The sequence below is a fragment of the Triticum aestivum genome, chromosome 2D (genome assembly GCF_018294505.1).
Source record: "Triticum aestivum cultivar Chinese Spring chromosome 2D, IWGSC CS RefSeq v2.1, whole genome shotgun sequence".
Lineage (NCBI taxonomy): Eukaryota > Viridiplantae > Streptophyta > Magnoliopsida > Poales > Poaceae > Triticum > Triticum aestivum.
This window is the reverse complement of record NC_057799.1, coordinates 462,558,626-462,577,283: the sequence shown is the minus strand read 5'-3', so window position 1 is coordinate 462,577,283 and position 18,658 is coordinate 462,558,626.

Sequence of the window (18,658 nt, the reverse complement as noted above, 5' to 3'; positions counted from 1 at the left end):
ATGCCTCTACTTGACTAGCTCGTTGATCAAAGATGGTTATGTTTCCTAGCCATAGACATGAGTTGTCATTTGATTAACGGGATCACTTCATTAGGAGAATGATGTGATTGACTTGACCCATTCCGTTAGCTTAGCACTCGATCGTTTTAGTATGTTGCTATTGCTTTCTTCATGACTTATACATGTTCCTGTGAATATGAGATTATGCAACTCCCGTTTATCGGAGGAACACTTTGTGTGCTACCAAACGTCACAACGTAACTGGGTGATTATAAAGGTGCTCTACAGGTGTCTCCAAAGGTACTTGTTGGGTTGGCGTATTTCGAGATTAGGATTTGTCACTCCGATTGTCGGAGAGGTATGTTTGGGCCCACTCGGTAATGCACATCACTATAAGCCTTGCAAGCATTGTAACTAATGAGTTAGTTGCAGCATGATGTATTACGGAACGAGTAAAGAGACTTGCCGGTAACGAGATTGAACTAGGTATTGAGATACCGACGATCGAATCTCGGGCAAGTAACATACCGATGACAGAGGGAACAACGTATGTTGTTATGCGGTTTGACCGATAAAGATCTTCGTAGAATATGTGGGAGCCAATATGAGCATCCAGGTTCCGCTATTGGTTATTGACCAGAGAGGTGTCTCGGTCATGTCTACATAGTTCTCGAACCCGTAGGGTCCGCACGCTTAACGTTACGATGATAGTTATATTATGAGTTTATGTGTTTTGATGTACCGAAGGAGTTCGGAGTCCCGGATGAGATCGGGGACATGACGAGGAGTCTCGAAATGGCCGAGACGTAAAGATGGATATATTGGACGACTATATTCGGACTTCGGAAAGGTTCCGAGTGATTCGGGTATTTTTCGGAGTACCGGAGAGTTACGGGAATTCGTATTGGGCCTTAATGGGCCATACGGGAAAGGAGAGAAAGGCCCCAAAGGGTGGCCGCACCCCTCCCCATGGACTAGTCCGAATTGGACTAGGGAAGGGGGGCGCCCCCTTCCTTCTTTCTCCTTCTCCCTTCCCTTCTCCTATTCCAACAAGAAAAGGAGTCCTACTCCCGGTGGGAGTAGGACTCCCCTCTTGGCGCGCCCTCCTCCTTGGCCGGCGGTCTCCCCCTTGCTCCTTTATATACGGGGGCAGGGGGCACCCCATAGACACAACAATTGATCAACGATCTTTTAGCCGTATGCGGTGCCCCCCTCCACCATATTACACCTCGATAATATCATAGCGGTGCTTAGGCGAAGCCTTGCGTTGGTAGAACATCATCATCGTCACCACGCCGTCGTGCTGAGAAACTCTCCCTCAACACTCGGCTGGATCGGAGTTCGAGGGACGTCATCGAGCTGAACGTGTGCTGACTCGGAGGTGTCGTGCGTTCGGTACTTGATCGGTCGGATCGTGAAGACGTACGACTACATCAACCGCGTTGTGTTAACGCTTCCGCTTTCGGTCTACGAGGGTATGTGGACAACACTCTCCCCTCTCGTTGCTATGCATCACCATGATCTTGCATGTGCGTAGGAATTTTTTTGAAATTACTACGTTCCCCAACACCAAGAGGTGGCGCGCGCCTCCCCCTGCCCAAACCGAATTGGACAAGGGGTGGGGGCGCGGGCCCCCTTTCCTTCTCCCTCTCCCTCTCTTTCCTTCTCTCCTACTCTGAATAGGAAAGGGAATCCTACTAGGACTTGGGAGTCCTAGTAGGACTCCCTATGCTTGGTGCGCACCCTAGGCCGGCCGCCTCCTCCCTCCCTCCTTTATATATGGGGGAGGGGAGCACCCCAAAGGCACTTAAGATTTGTCTTAGCTGTGCGGTGCCCCCCTCCACAGTTACACACCTCGGTCATATCGTCGTGGTTCTTAGGCGAAGCCCTGCACCGGTAACTTCATCATCACCGTCACCACGCCGTCGTGCTGACGAAACTCTCCCTCAGCCTCAACTGGATCAAGAGTTTGAGGGACGTCACCGAGCTGAACGTATGCAGATCGCGGAGGTGCCGTGCGTTCGGTACTTGGATCGGTTGGATTCGCGAAGACGTTCGACTACATCAACCGCGTTGCTAAACGCTTCCGCTTTCGGTCTATGAAGGTACATGGACACACTCTCCCCGCTCGTTGTTATGCTTCTCCTAGATAGATCTTGCGTGATTGTAGGAAATTTTTTAAATACTGCGTTCCCCAACAGTGGCATCCGAGCCAGGTCTATGCGTAGATGTTATATGCACGAGTAGAATACAAAGAGTTGTGGGCGATAATAGTCATACTGCTTACCAGCATGTCAATCTTTGATTCGGTGGTATTGTTGGATGAAGCGGCCCAGGCCGACATTACATGACCGCGTTCATGAGATTGGTTCTACCGCCGTGCTTCGCACACAGGTGGCTAGTGGGTGTCTGTTTCTCCAACTTTAGTTGAATCGAGTTTGACTATGCCCGGTCCTTGTTGAAGGTTAAAACAACACACTTGACGAAACATCGTTGTGGTTTTGATGCGTAGGTAAGAACGGTTCTTGCTAGAAGCCCGTAGCAGCCACGTAGAACTTGCAACAATAAAGTAGAGGACGTCTAACTTGTTTTTGCAGGGCATGTTGTGATGTGATATGGTCAAGACGTGATGAGATATAAATTGTTGTATGAGATGATCATGTTTTGTTAAAGTTATCGGCAAATGGCAGGAGCCTTATGGTTGTCTCTTTATTGCATAAGATGCAAGCGCTATATAATTGCTTTACTTTATCGCTATGTGATAGCAATAGTTGCAAAAGCAATAGTTGGCGAGACGACCATGTGACGACACGTTGATAAAGATCAAGATGATGGAGATCATGGTGTCATGCCGGTGACGATAGAGATCATGACGGTACTTTGGAGATGGATATCAAAGGCACAAGATGATGATGCCATATCATGTCACATATTTTGATTGCATGTGATGTTTATCTTTTATGCATCTTATTTTTCTTAGTACGACGGTAGCATTATGAGATGATCCCTTACTAAAATTTCAAGGCATAAGTGTTCTCCCTGAGTATGCACCGTTGCGACAGTTCTTCGTGCCGAGACACCACGTGATGATCGGGTGTGATAAGCTCTACGTTCACATACAACAGGTGCAAGCCAGTTTTGCACACGCAGAATACTCGGGTTAAACTTGACGAGCCTAGCATATGCAGATATGGCCTCAGAACACTGAGACTGAAAGGTCGAACGTGAATCATATAGTAGATATGATCAACATAGTGATGTTCACCATTGAAAACTACTCCATCTCACGTGATGATCGGACATGGTTTAGTTGATTTGGATCACGTGATCATTTAGATAACTAGAGGGATGTCTATCTAAGTAGGAGTTCTTAAGTAATATGATTAATTGAACTTTAATTTATCATGAACTTAGTCTTGGTAGTATTTGCATATATATGTTGTAGATCAATAGCTCTCGTATAGCTAAGTTGAAAGATGATAGTAGCAATGATGCGGACTAGGTCCGTAATCTGAGGATTATCCTCATTGCTGCATAGAAGAATTATGTCCTTGATGCACCACTAGGTGACGGACCTATTGCACGAGCAGATGCAGACGTTATGAATGTTTGACAAGCTCGGTATGATGACTACTTGATAGTTTAGTGCACCATGCTTTACGGCTTAGAACCGGGACTTCAAAAACATTTTGAACGCCACGGAACATATAAGATGTTCCAAGAGCTGAAATTTGTTTTTCAGACTCATGCCCGAGTCGAGAGATATGAGACCTTTGACAAGTATTTTGCCTACATGATGGAGGAGAATAGCTTAACCAGTGATCATGTGCTCAGAATGTCTGAGTACTACAATCGCTTGAATCGAGTGTGAGTTAATCTTCCAGATAAGATAGTGATTGTCAGAGTTCTCTAGTAACTATCACCAATTTACTAGAACTTCATGATGAACTATAATATGTAAGGGTGACGAAAACGATTCCCGAGCTCTTCGCGATGCTGAAATCAGCGAAGGTAGAAATCAAGAAAAGCATCAAGTGTTGATGGTTGACAAGACCACTAGTTTCAAGTAAAAGGGCAAGGGAAAGAAAGGGAACTTCAAGAAGAATGGCAAGCAAGTTGCCACTCCCATGAAGAAGCCCAAAGATAGACCCAAGCCTGAAATTGAGTGCTTCTACTGCAAAGGAAATGGTCACTGGAAGTGGAACTGCCCTAGATACTTGGCGGATAAGAAGGATGGCAAAGCAAACAAAGGTATATTTGATATACATGTTATTGATGTGTACTTTACTAGTGTTTATAGCAACCCCTCAGTATTTGATACTGGTTCAGTTGCTAAGAGTAGTAACTCAAAACAGGAGTTACAAAATAAACAGAGACTAGTTAAGGGCGAGGTGATGATGTGTGTTGGAAGTGATTCCAAGCTTGATAAGATCACCATCACACACTCCCTTTTTCCTTTAGGATTAGTATTGGAACTAAATAAATGTTATTTGGTGTTTGCGTTGTGCATAAATATGATTGGGTCATGTTTATTGCGATACAGTTATTCATTTAAGTCAGAGAATAATTGTTATTCTATTTACATGAATAAAACCTTCTATGGTCTTACATCCAATGTAAATGGTTTACTGAATCTCGATCACAGTGATACACATAATATTGATGCCAAAAGATATAAGTTTAATAATGATAGTGCAACTTATTTGTGGCACTGATGTTTAGGTCATATTGGTGTAAACCGCATGAAGAAACTCCATGCTGATGGGCTTTTGGAATCACTTGATGCTTGCAAACCATGCCTCATGGGCAAGATGACTAAGACTCCGTTCCCCGGAACAATGGAGCGAGCAACAGACTTGTTGGAAATAATACATACTAATGTATGCGATCTGATGAGTGTTGAGGCTTGCGGCGGGTATCGTTATTTTCTGACCTTCACAGATGATTTGAGCAGATGTGGGTACATCTACTTGATGAAAAACAAGTATGGAACATTTGAAAAGTTCAAAGAATTTCAGAGTGAAGTAGAAAATCATCGTAACAAGAAAATAAAGTTTCTACGATCTGATCACGGAGACGAATATTTGAGTTACGAGTTTGGTCTTCATTTGAAACGATGTGGAATAGTTTCGCAACTCACGCCACCTGGAACACCACAGCGTAATGGTGTGTCCGAACATCATAACCGTACTTTATTAGATATGGTGCAATCTATGATGTTTCTTACCGATTTATCACTATTGTTTTGGGGTTATGCATTAGAGACAGCTACATTTCATGTTAAATAGGGCACCATCTAAATCTGTTGAGACGACGCCATATGAACTGTGGTTTGGCAAGAAACCCAAGTTGTCGTTTATTAAAGTTTGGGGTTGTGATGCGTATGTGAAAAAGTTTCAGCCTGATAAGCTCAAACCCAAATCGGATAAGTGCGTCTTCATAGGATACCCAAAAGGTAACTGTTGGGTACACCTTCTATCACAGATCAAAAGGCAAGATATTCGTTGCTAAGATTGGATCCTTTCTAGAGAAGGTGTTTCTCTCGAAAGAAGTGAGTAGGAGGAAAGTAGAACTTGATGAGGTAATTGTACCTTCTCCCAAATTGGAAAGTAGTACATCACAGAAATCAGTTCCAGTGATTCCTACACCAATTAGTGAGGAAGCTAATGATGATGATCATGAAGCTTCTAACCAAGTTACTACCGAACCTCGTAGGTCAACCAGAGTAAGATCCGCACCAGAGTGGTATGGTAATCATGTTCTAGAAGTCATGTTACTAGACCATGATGAACCTACGAACTATGAGGAAGCGATGATGAGCCCAGATTCCGACAGATGGCTTGAAGCCATAAAATCTGAGATAGAATCCATGTATGAGAACAAAGTGTGGACTTTGGTGGACTTGCCCGATGATCGGCAAGCCATTGAGAATAAATGGATCTTCAAGGGGAAGACGGACGCTGATAGTAGTGTTACTATCTACAAAGCTCGACTTGTCGAAAAGGGTTTTTGACAAGTTTAAGATGTTGACTACGATGAGATTTTCTCACTCGTATCGATGCTTAAAGTCTGTCTGAATCATGTCAGCAATTGCCAGATTTTATGAAATCTGACAAATGGATATCAAAACTGCATTCCTTAATAAATTTAAGAGTTGTATATGATACAAACCAGAAGGTTTTGTCAATCCTAAAGGTTCTAACAAAATGTGCAAGCTCCAGCGATCCATCTATGGACTAGTGCAAGCATCTCGGAGTTGGAATATACGCTTTGATAAGTTGATCAAAGCATATAGTTTTATACAGACTTGCGGTGAAGCCGGTATTTACAAGAAAGTGAGTGGGAGCACTACAGCCTTTCTGATAAGTATATGTGAATGGCATATTGTTGATCGAAAATGATGTAGAATTTTCTGGAAAGCATAAAGGAGTGTTTGAAAGGAGTTTTTCAAAGAAAGACCTCGGTGAAGCTGTTTACATATTGGGCATCAAGATCTATAGAGATAGATCAAGACGCTTGATAAGATTTTTCAATGAGTACATACCTTGACAAGATTATTGAAGTAGTTCAAAATGGAACAATCAAAGAAGGAGTTCTTGCCTGTATTGCAAGGTATAAAGTTGAGTAAAACTCAAAATACGACCATGGCAGAAAATAGAAAGAGAATGAAAGTCACTCCCTATGCCTCAGTCATAGGTTCTATAAATTATGCTATGTTGTGTACCAAACCTATTGTGTACCTTGCCATGAGTTTGGCAAGGGGGTACGATATTGATCCAGGAGTGGATCACTTAACAGCGGTCAAAATTATCCTTAGAAGACTAAGGAGATATTTCTCGGCTATGGAGGTGATAAAGATTTCGTCGTAAAGAGTTACGTCGATGCAAAATTTTACACCGATCCGGATGACTCTGAGTCTCAATCTGTATACATATTTAAAGTGGGAGTAATTAGCTAGAGTAGCTCCATGCAGAGCATTGTAGACATAGAAAATTTGCAAAATACATACGGCTCTGAATATAACAGACCCATTGACTAAGCTTCTCTCACAAGCAAAACATGATCACACCTTAGTACTCTTTGGGTGTTAATCACATAGCGATGTGAACTAGATTATTGACTCTAGTAAAACCCTTTGGGTATTAGTCACATGGCGATGTGAACTAATCACATGGTGATGTGAACTATTGGTGTTAAATCACATGGCGATATGAACTAGATTATTGACTCTAGTGCAAGTGGGAGACTGAAGGAAATATGCCCTAGAGGCAATAATAAAGTTGTTATTTATATTTCTTTATATCATGATAAATGTTTATTATTCATGCTAGAATTGTATTAACCGAAAACTTAGTACATGTGTGAATACATAGACAAAACAGAGTGTCCCTAGTATGCCTCTACTTGACTAGCTCGTTAATCAAAGATGGTTATGTTTCCTGACCATAGACATGTGTTGTCATTTGATGAACGGGATCACATCATTAGAGAATGATGTGATGGACAAGACCCATCCGTTAGCATAGCATAATGATCATTTAGTTTTATTGCTATTGCTTTCATCATGACTTATACATGTTCCTTGACTATGAGATTATGCAACTCCCGAATACCGGAGGAACACCTTGTGTGCTATCAAACATCACAATGTAACTGGGTGATTATAAAGATGCTCTACAGATGTCTCCGAAGGTGTTTTTTGGGTTGGCATAGATCGAGATTAGGATTTGTCACTACGTGTATCGGAGAGGTATCTCTGGGCCCTCTCGGTAATGCACATCACTATAAGCCTTGCAAGCAATGTGACTAATGAGTTAGTTGCGGGAGGATGCATTACGGAACGAGTAAAGAGACTTGCCGGTAACGAGATTGAACTAGGTATGGTGATACCGACGATCGAATCTCGGGCAAGTAACATACCGATGACAAAGGGAACAACGTATGTTGTTATGCGGTTTGACCGATAAAGATCTTCGTAGAATATGTAGGAGCCAATATGAGCATCCAGGTTCCGCTATTGGCTATTTACCGGAGATGAGTATCGGTCATGTCTACATAGTTCTCGAACTCGTAGGGTCCGCACGCTTAACGTTCGATGACGATTTGTATTATGAGTTTATGTGACTTGATGACCAAAGATTGTTCGGAGTCCCGGATGAGATCACGGAGATGACGAGGAGTCTCGAAATGGTCGAGAGGTAAAGATTCATATATTGGAAGGCTATATTCAGACATCGGAAAGGTTCCGAGTGATTCGGGTATTTTTCGGAGTACCGAGGAGTTACGGGAATTCGCCGGGAGAAGTAATGGGCCTTATTGGGCTTTAGTGGAGAGAGGGGAGAAGGGCCAAGAGGTGGCGCGCGCCTCCCCCCTGCCCAAACTGAATTGGACAAGGGGTGGGGGCGCGGCCCCCCTTTCCTTCTCCCTCTCTCCCTCTCTTTCCTTCTCTCCTACTCCGAATAGGAAAGGGAATCCTACTAGGACTTGGGAGTCCTAGTAGGACTCCCTATGCTTCACGCGCCCCCTAGGCCGGCCGCCTCCTCCCTCCCTCCTTTATATACGGGGGAGGGGAGCACCCCAAAGGCACTCAAGATTTGTCTTAGCCGTGTGCGGTGCCCCCCTCCACAGTTACACACCTCGGTCATATCGTCGTAGTGCTTAGGCGAAGCCCTGCGCCGGTAACTGCATCATCACCATCACCAGGCCGTCATGCTGACGAAACTCTCCCTCGGACTCAACTGGATTAAGAGTTCAAGGGACGTCACTGAGATGAACGTGTGCATATCGCGGAGGTGCCGTGCGTTCGGTACTTGGATCGATTGGATCGCGAAGACGTTCGACTACATCAATCGCGTTACTAAACGCTTCCGCTTTCGGTCTACGAGGGTAAGTGGACACACTCTCCCCGCTCGTTGCTATGCTTCTCCTAGATAGATCATGCGTGATCGTAGGAAATTTTTGAAATACTACGTTCCCCAACATTTGGAGTATCAATACCACCCCCAACAGATCTACGGGTTAGACGCCTTTCTTCATGGTTTACGGAGCAGAGGCGGCTCTCCCAAGTAACATCCGTCACGACTCGCCCCATGTGGCGGCTTATGTTGAAGATGATAATAAAAAAGCACGTCAGGATGCTCTTGACCTTCTGTATGAAGAGCGTGACCTTGCGGCGGCTCGTTCGGCGATTTACCAACAAGATCTGCATCATTATCATAGCCGCCGGGTTAATACTCGGACCTTTCAAGAAGGTGATTTGGTGCTCCGGCTCATCCAAGGTCAAACAGACATGCACAAGTTATCCCCACCTTGGGAAGGGTCCTTTGTGGTCAGCAAAAATCTGAACAACAGGTCATACTACCTCATTGATATTCGAGAGCAGAAGGACTCACGTAAGTCTGAGGAGGAGACCCGCCGGCCGTGGAACATTTCTCATCTTCGGCCTTATTACACCTGAGCCACCGGCTCTTGTGTTGTACATATTTTTATCCCTGTATATATTATGATCAAGTATAATAAAGCTGACATCCCTGATAATTCAGGGCCTCTGTCATTTCATTTCTGAGTATCTGAGTCTTTATTGTCAGTTCATAAGATCACTTGGGGGCTTCCTGCTCATTGAGCATAGCTATGACTACCCTCTTGATCCGGCTTGCACGCCTTGTTACAAAAATAAGATGGGGGCTTCCTGCTCATGGAGCATAGCTATGACTACCATTTGATCCGGCTCATACGCCTGGTTGCAAATAACTTGGGATTTCTTCCTAAAGTTAAAAGGTTACCAAAGAGAACTTGTTACAATGTACAGTTCAAATATAGGTAACCTACCTTGATGGCTTGTTGAAAAAATCACTTGGGGGCTTCCTTTTCAATGAACATAGCCTTATTTACCCTTTTGATTAGCTTGGATGCCAGGTGTATTCACCAAAAATCCGGGTTATCCTGCATTTGTATGCCCGCCACTCCGACCAGGTAATCCTGGAATGACTCGTCAAACTCTTGACAGTCAATCTTATGAAGACCCTGAACTTGTCGAAGTTAAAACGACGATTGGCCATGTGAGGCCCGGCTTATAGGTTTGAATAAAGGTTTATATCAGTGGCTGTGCGGCCCTTGAATAGCACTTGATATTGAGGCTTGGCAGCCTATGAAGACCTTGCTTTTCTGATTTGTATTTGCTTTGAACATTTTTTGGGTTCATCTTGTGTACCGTATTGATATATGGTTTAAAATTGGTTCGAGCCATGTTGCCTTGATCCTTATGATTCATATTTGAATCTATCCGGAGTTTTGATAACCCGGCCTGGCTTTGGACGATAAGTCGCCAGTGTGTTTTGATTATACGCTTGGAGTTCTGCGCTCTAAGTCTTTGGGAGGTTACCCTTGCTGCATATGATGTTGTAAGCCGGTAGTATGAATAAATTGCACAGGGCGCTGCGCTCTATGTCTTTGGGTTGTTACCCTTACTACATACGGCGTGGTAAGCCGGTAGTATGAACAAATATCATAGGTACGATATTTACTTGTTATGACTATACGAGGTTTTGATAACCCGCCCTAGTTATGGATTATACAGTCACCAGTGGATTTTATATGGGGTATTATGACCCGCCCTGGGGTAAACCGCCAGGGTACATGTTGTTTAGTTATGTGCAGGGCTTCTGATAACATGATCAGCACGATTGACAAAACTTATGAGCATAAACAACGGATCTTCAAAGTCAGATCAGGCGGCTCAAATGTTATACGCATAAACATGCACGATGGCATGACAGATCATGGTGTTTCATCTAGCCTGTTAGATGGCTCCCCGAGCCCAAATGATAGTGTTTTTTTAAGCACAGTACGGTGATGCAGATTAAAGAACCGCCCCATGGATCAAGTCTCCTAGTCTTGGCGGGTTGAGGCTTCCGGGTCATCCTCCGCCGGTTCTTTTTCTCCCTCCATCGTCTGGAAGTTAGGCGATGACCAATCGATGCCAGTCAAGGCTTGAAACTCAGCTTCATCATCGATAAGTTCAGAGGGTCAATGTCAGGAGCGAAGCTGTGCTTACGTGTGTGTGGGATGAGATCCATGGCATCATGAACCGGCGCCTTCACTTTCTTGTTGTCAGCATCATACACCGCTTCATAAATGGATAGATCAGTCTCCTCAGCCAGTTTGCTTGCCAAAGGACGCATCTCCCTTACTATTTTCGTGAAGTCTTCAACACTGAAGGGAGACCCGTCTTCTTTTAAGCTTGGGCAGCCGGTGGCCAGTTCTTCCAGGTCAAGTTCGTCTTGCCATGCCTTTGCCCGGCTTAATGCGGTGATGGCACCGGCCCTGGCGGCTGATCGCTTCAATTCTTTGATCCTTTGTGGCAGCACAAATAGCCTCTCCAGCACTTCCTTGATGAGAGAAGGCGGTGACTTTTTGTGTAAGGCGGCAGAGATGGCTCGTTGAGCGCTAGTGTACAGTTGCTCCACAATGGTATATGTGGCTTTGAGTTTGACACGCATATCTTGACCAAGGCTGGAGCTTCTCGGGCCTGCATCAATGAAAAAGCATTAGTAAACCGGGTAATGATTGATATAAATTGATGCGGAAAATTGAAGTACAATGTTACTTACCAAAGATGGCGGCTGTCATGATATTGATTTGACGTTTTAAGCCATAAAGCTCGTCAGCCACCGGCTTAAGGGCAGCCTCAGCTTCCTCGGCTCTTTTCAACAGAGTTGTTTTCTCAGTCTCCCAGCTCGTCTGGTCAGCTTTGAAGTCCTTTTTCAACTTCTCCATCTCTTCCAAGGCGGTTGTCAGTTCTGATTTGGCCTTGGAAGTTTCAGATTGTTGAGATTTGATATTTTGCTGCAGATCGGCGACTTGGGATTCCTTCGTGTTTAGCTCCGCTTGCAGTATGCAAATGACAAGCAGCATTACAATAATCTTATTTGAAGTTCCAACCACAATACAAGTATTTCACTTGGCACTTGGGGGCTAATGCACATTGCTCTTTTTTGAAGACAATTCTATGATGTCCCGGCTAAACTACTATGACTATAGCCGACTCATGGGGGCTACATACTTGGATTTTATTCACAATTATGGTGATCAGTCCTGGCTTATCCATGTTGTTTAAGTTTATGTTGTTAAGTTGGCCATTGATTCAAAGGTAAAGTGCTATAAAGAGCCAATGTGTTAAGCCCGTGGGCTATGCAGATACATATATTGGTGGCTTAAAAGGGGACTAATGATATATGGCGGGTTACGGTTTATCGGTTAAGCCGCCCGAACGGTTGCTACACTTCAGATTATAAGTGAGGATTGTCTTAGTGATGGACAAACAGATTCCATAGATTGATGCTACCATTTTGGATCTGCAGTATTTCAGAAAACAAAATTAATTCTAGACCTAAACTGAAGGCAGTGGAAGAACTCATGTGTTCGGATGGATCTTATGCAGAAAGAGTATCTACTACGATTGGAAAAAGGATGTTAAAACTACTACCGTGCGTCTCCAGTATCATGTTTAGATTCAACTACACGAAATAGAGAAGAGCAGAGAAGAACAGAGAGGAACTCCGACGAACTGGGGCAAACCCTAATGCAAATCTGTTATATAGGAAGAGGAGTACTTGCTGAGGCTACTGAACAGCGGAGGTGCGCTGCAGTACTCTGGTCCGATCAGGTCGATGCAGCGGCCGGAGGTGAGGACGCTGGACGGAGATGTCGGCAGCAGAGCTCGGGCTTGCTAGGGCGTCGCGAGGAGGAATATGAAGACGAGGGGGCAGAGTGGAAAAATGAAAAGGACCCCATCCCTATTTATAAGGAGATGGATAAAAGGCATGCATGGGAATCGAGGAAGCCAAAAAATGATTATGTGGCTGCACGGACGCCTCGATTTTCGAGAGAACCATTAAAAATAAAGATATACTAAGATGTTTTGGGCTTCGTGTGAAGTTAATGCGAGATGACGTCACGGCGGGTTAACACAATTCTGTGAGCTGACGTCATGGCGGGTTATAGCAAGATCATAAAAGTTGACGATGGAAGATTTCATTAAGTCAAGCACTGAAGATTGATGTGAACAAGTTAAAATAAACCTGGGGCCTAATGTTAGGGATATAACTATTGGGTATGACTCGTCTAGGAGGGGCCGGGTCATACCACTAGCGACTTAAAGATGAAGATGGCGGGTCATGAAGCAAGCCTATTGAAGGACCAAGACCCCGAGGCGACTTGAGGCCCAAGAGGATGATCTGCCATATGTTTAACTTGTATCGTAAGGCAAGCTTAGTTAGTCACCGAGCCGGACTTGTTGTGTATGAGCCGGCCGGGACTCTGTAAGCCGCCGGGCATCAACCTGTGTATATAAAGGGGTGACCCGACGGCGGGTTAAGGCAAGAAACAACAGATCGAGAACGAGGTCAAGCGTATTCGCTCCCTGGTAATCGAAACCCAAGCAATACAACCCAAAGTTGGAGTAAGCCTTTACCTCGTTGAGAGGGGCCGAACCAGTATAAACTCTCTGTGTCCTTTGTCCCGATTAACCCCTTCAAGCTAACCTAGCTGCGATGGCTCCACACATAAGTCCTTTCACTAGGGCATCTGCCGTGTTAAGTCCATGATAGTGCAGGATCGACAACGGCGACATAGGAGCGTGATGTTGATGGTGACCGACTTCTGGGCGTGGAAACACGTGGCGTAGGTCTGAGGACTTGTGTGGCTTCGATAAGACTAGGGTTGATTCAAGATGGTGCACACATGAGAGCTTGAAGTCGACGGGGCGCGAGGGTGGACTGATCATCTACCATGGAGTCGTGTTGAAGGTGGAGCTGGATTGAGGGGCTACGGTGTATGGATCCAGAGAATCGAAGCCTATTCAGCGGGAAAAAAGCGAGTGACACGTAATTCGGACTGGAGCCTAGTGGTTTGATGAAAGCGTGAAACTCGTCATTGGTCGGTGATGATCGGTGGTACTCTGCAGTGGGGGTTGAGTGGTGTGGGTTCGCGATCCTTGAGACTCGACCGGGACAGCAGAGGCTCGACGTGGTAATAGCGGCGAGGCGTGCGGTATGCATGGGGTGTTGGAAATATGCCCTAGAGGCAATAATAAAATGGTTATTATTATATTTCCTTGTTCATGATAATTGTCTATTGTTCATGCTATAATTGTGTTATCCGGAAATCGTAATACATGTGTGAATACATAGACCACAACATGTCCCTAGTGAGCCTCTAGTTGACTAGCTCGTTGATCAACAGATAGTCATGGTTTCCTGACTATGGACATTGGATGTCATTGATAACGGGATCACATCATTAGGAGAATGATGTGATGGACAAGACCCAATCCTAAGCATAGCACAAAGATCGTGTAGTTCGTTTGCTAGAGCTTTTTCAATGTCAGGTATCATTTCCTTAGACCATGAGATCGTGCAACTCCCGGATGCCGTAGGAGTGCTTTGGGTGTGCCAAACGTCACAACGTAATTGGGTGACTATAAAGGTGCACTACGGGTATCTCCGAAAGTGTCTGTTGGGTTGGCACGGATCGAGACTGGGATTTGTCACTCCGTATGACGGAGAGGTATCTCTGGGCCCACTCGGTAATGCATCATCATAATGAGCTCAATGTGACTAAGGAGTTAGCCACGAGATCATGCATTACGTTACGGGTAAAGTGACTTGCCGGTAACGAGATTGAACAAGGTATTGGGATACCGACGATCGAATCTCGGGCAAGTAACGTACCGATTGACAAAGGGAATTGTATACGGGATTGATTGAATCCTCGACATCGTGGTTCATCCGATGAGATCATCGTGGAACATGTGGGAGCCAATATGGGTATCCAGATCCCGCTGTTGGTAATTGACCGGAGAGGCGTCTCGGTCATGTCTGCATGTCTCCCGAACCCGTAGGGTCTACACACTTAAGGTCCGGTGACGCTAGGGTTGTAGAGATATTAGTATGCGGAAACCCGAAAGTTTTTCGGAGTCCCGAATGAGATCCCGGACGTCACGAGGAGTTCCGTAATGGTCCGGAGGTGAAGAATTATATATAGGAAGTCCAGTTTCGGCCACCGGGAAAGTTTCGGGGGTTATCGGTATTGTACCGGGACCATCGGAAGGGTCCCGGGGGTCCACCGGGTGGGGCCACCTATCCCGGAGGGCCCCATGGGCTGAAGTGGGAGGGGAACCAGCCCTTGGTGGGCTGGTGCGCCCCCCATGGGCCTCCCCCTGCGCCTAGGGTTGGAAACCCTGGGGGTGGGGGGCGCCCCACCTGACTTGGGGGGGAAGTTTCCCCCCCCCCTTGGCCGCCGCCCCCCTGTAGATGGGATCCCAGCGGCCGGCACCCCCCAGGGGGCCTATATAAAGGGGGGAGGGAGGGCTGCTGTAACCTAGCCCCTGGCGCCTCCCTCTCCCTCCCGTGACACCTCTCTCTCCCGCTTGCGCTTGGCGAAGCCCTGCCGGGAACCCCGCTACTTCCACCACCACGCTGTCGTGCTGCTGGATCTCCATCAACCTCTCCTTCCCCCTTGCTGGATCAAGAAGGAGGAGACGTCGCTGCTCCGTACGTGTGTTGAACGCGGAGGTGCCGTCCGTTCGGCGCTCGGTCATCGGTGATTTGGATCACGACGAGTACGACTCCGTCAACCCCGTTCACTTGAACGCTTCCGCTCGCGATCTACAAGGGTATGTAGATGCACTCCTTCCTCCTCGTAGCTAGTAAACTCCATAGATGAATCTTGGTGATGCGTAGAAAATTTTAAAATTCTGCTACGATCCCCAACAGTGGCATCATGAGCCAGGCCTATGCGTAGTTACTATGCACGAGTAGAACACAAAGCAGTTGTGGGCGTAGATGTTGTCAATTTTTCTTGCCACTACTAGTCTTATCTTGTTTCGGCGGTATTGTGGGATGAAGCGGCCCGGACCGACCTTACACGTACGCTTACGTGAGACAGGTTCCACCGACTGACATGCACTAGTTGCATAAGGTGGCTAGCGGGTGTCTGTCTCTCCCACTTTAGTCGGAACGGATTCGATGAAAAGGGTCCTTATGAAGGGTAAATAGAAATTGGCATATCACGTTGTGGTTTTACGTAGGTAAGAAACGTTCTTGCTAGAAACCTATAGAAGCCACGTAAAAACTTGCAACAACAATTAGAGGACGTCTAACTTGTTTTTGCGGCATGTGCCTTGTGATGTGATATGGCCAAAAGGATGTGATGAATGAGATATATGTGATGTATGAGATTGATCATATTCTTGTAATAGGAATCACGACTTGCATGTCGATGAGTATGACAACCGGCAGGAGCCATAGGAGTTGTCTTTATTTTTTGTATGACCTGCGTGTCATTGATTAACGCCATGTAAATTACTTTACTTTATTGCTAAACGCGTTAGACATAGAAGTAGAAGTAATCGTTGGCGTGACAACTTCATGAAGACACGATGATGGAGATCATGGTGTCATGCCGGTGACGAAGATGATCATGGCGCCCCGAAGATGGAGATCAAAGGAGCAAAATGATATTGGCCATATCATGTCACTATTTGATTACATGTGATGTTTATCATGTTTTGCATCTTATTTGCTTAGAACGACGGTAGTAAGTAAGATGATCCCTTATAATAATTTGAAGAAAGTGTTCCCCCTAACTGTGCACCGTTGCGAAGGTCCGTTGTTTCGAAGCACCACGTGATGATCGGGTGTGATAGATTCTAACGTTCGCATACAACGGGTGTTGACGAGCCTAGCATGTACAGACATGGTCTCGGAACACACGCAATACACTTAGGTTGACTTGACGAGCCTAGCATGTACAGACATGGCCTCGGAACACGGAAGACCGAAAGGTCGAGCATGAGTCGTATAGAAGATACGATCAACATGGAGATGTTCACCGATCTTGATTAGTCCGTCTCACGTGATGATCGGACACGGCCTAGTTAACTCGGATCATGTTTCACTTAGATGACTAGAGGGATGTCTATCTGAGTGGGAGTTCATTGAATAATTTGATTAGATGAACTTAATTATCATGAACTTAGTCGAAAATCTTTACAATATGTCTTGTAGATCAAATGGCCCACGTTGCCCTCAACTTCAACGCGTTCCTAGAGAAAACCAAGCTGAAAGATGATGGCAGCAACTATACGGACTGGGTCCGGAACCTGAGGATCATCCTCATAGCTGCCAAGAAAGATTATGTCCTAGAAGCACCGCTAGGTGAAGCACCCATCCCAGAGAACCAAGACGTTATGAACACTTGGCAATCACGTGCTGATGATTACTCCCTCGTTCAGTGCGGCATGCTTTACAGCTTAGAACCGGGGCTCCAAAAACGTTTTGAGAAACACGGAGCATATGAGATATTCGAAGAGCTGAAAATGGTTTTCCAAGCTCATGCCCGAGTCGAGAGATATGAAGTCTCCGACAAGTTCTTCAGTTGTAAAATGGAGGAAAATAGTTCTGTCAGCGAGCACATACTCAAAATGTCTGGGTTACACAACCGCTTGTCTCGGCTGGGAGTTAATCTTCCGGATGACGCGGTCATTGAGAGAATCCTTCAGTCGCTTCCACCGAGCTACAAGAGCTTTGTGATGAACTTCAATATGCAGGGGATGGAAAAGACCATCCCTGAGATATATTCAATGCTGAAATCAGCGGAGGTGGAGATCAAAAAGGAACATCATGTGTTGATGGTGAATAAAACCACTAAGTTCAAGAAAGGCAAGGGTAAGAAGAACTTCAAGAAAGACGGCAAGGGAGTTGCCGCGCCCGGTAAGCCAGTTGCCGGGAAGAAGCCAAGGAATGGACCTAAGCCTGAGACTGGGTGCTTTTATTGCAAGGGAAGTGGTCACTGGAAGCGGAACTGCCCCAAATACTTAGCGGACAAGAAGGCCGGAAACACCAAAGGTATATGTGATATACATGTAATTGATGTGTACCTTACCAGTACTCGTAGTAGCTCCTGGGTATTTGATACCGGTGCGGTTGCTCATATTTGTAACTCAAAATAGGAGCTGCGGAATAAGCGGAGACTGGCGAAGGACAAGGTGACGATGCGCGTCGGGAATGGTTCCAAGGTCGATGTGATCGCCGTTGGCACGCTACCTCTGCATTTACCTACGGGATTAGTTTTAAACCTCAATAATTGTTATTTAGTGCCAGCTTTGAGCATGAACATTGTATCTGGATCTCGTTTAATTCGAGATGGCTACTCATTTAAATCCGAGAATAATGGTTGTTCTATTTATATGAGAGATATGTTTTATGGTCATGCCCCGCTGGTCAATGGTTTATTCTTGATGAATCTCGAACGTGATGTTACACATATTCATAGTGTGAATACCAAAAGATGTAAAGTTGATAACGATAGTCCCACATACTTGTGGCACTGCCGCCTTGGTCACATTGGTGTCAAACGCATGAAGAAGCTCCATGCAGATGGACTTTTGGAGTCTCTTGATTACGAATCATTTGACACGTGCGAACCATGCCTCATGGGTAAGATGACCAAGACTCCGTTCTCCGGAACAATGGAGCGAGCAACCAACTTATTGGAAATCATACATACTGATGTGTGCGGTCCAATGAGTGTTGAGGCTCGCGGTGGCTATCGTTATGTTCTCACTCTCACTGATGATTTAAGTAGATATGGGTATGTC